Genomic DNA, 1,227 nt, shown 5'->3' on the forward strand with positions numbered 1-1,227 from the left:
AGCAAATGTACAACGTTTCGACAATGGTTTTTTCATTGTTATGACAAAACCTTGGCCGAACCTTGTACATTTGCTGATATGTTAAGCTTATATTAAAGTTTTCTTCATTACCCATTCAAGCCGTCTCCAGCCATTATTAGACAACGTTCTCTGCTTTAAATGATGTCACACTCATGAAAGTCTAATAAAACCAAAATAGCCTGTGTTCTTTCATATAACTTGAACCTAAAGAGATTGAGATATCTTTTGATATAACTTTATTAACAGTTATCAATATAGTTTCGTGCTTGGGGTAACAATGATAGGATGCTCTTAGACTGATTAAGAAGATAAACATCCAAAACTCGATATAGAACTTAAGGTACGTTTTCATTGCAGCGTTTGAACTTTAGACCTTGTTGACGACTTTCAGTGGAACTTTCATGTGTCCTTTAGACCCATGAAATAAGATTTAACTCAATTTTCTACCACTCTGTGTTGTTCTAGATATGACTGACACTTTTTCTTGTGACTTTTATCATAATTTTGAAAAATGTTTACAATCGAGATTTGTGATAATCTGGGTGAAATGTTCCATAGTACGAATATAAATCACAATAATATATGCTACAAACATAAATTAAACGGAATATACCTCGAAACATATTCAAAGTATCCGGTATTACACCTTAAGTGTATTAAGCTGTGATCCCTATCTTCGAAGATACGAATACAACCTTTACTAAGATGTATTAAATATTAGAAAGAATTACGTTTTTAAAATTCACACAAGTTTTCATCGGTTGCATATAGTAAAATATTTTATTCACAACGTTTCACCAGATTTAACTGGCACCATCAGATTGGACACGAGAACTGAGTAACAGAATTTAATTGAAAAAAGAATCACGTGAGAATCTATAACAATAGTAATCTACAAGCGTACGACTAAGTAACTGCAAACAATAAATTAATGTTTTATTTAGGCCTGAGTCTGTTGAAACGTTGTGAATAAAATAGATAAAAGTTTTACTGTGTACAACCGATAAAAACGTATCTGAAGTTTACTAAGATGTATTTCTGTGTATGGTTTGCTGCAGATACACATCAAGAAATATCTAAAATTTCAAGTTCCATGAACACAAAGTTGTATCCACGTGTATTAGTATGCTTTCATGGTATCCTAGTGTGATTTCACGTTGAGTGTTTGTTTATCCGCGAACACAGTTTTGGGGCTAAGAGGACTGT

This window comes from Limulus polyphemus, unplaced genomic scaffold, assembly GCF_000517525.1.
Source record: "Limulus polyphemus unplaced genomic scaffold, Limulus_polyphemus-2.1.2 Scaffold208, whole genome shotgun sequence".
Lineage (NCBI taxonomy): Eukaryota > Metazoa > Arthropoda > Merostomata > Xiphosura > Limulidae > Limulus > Limulus polyphemus.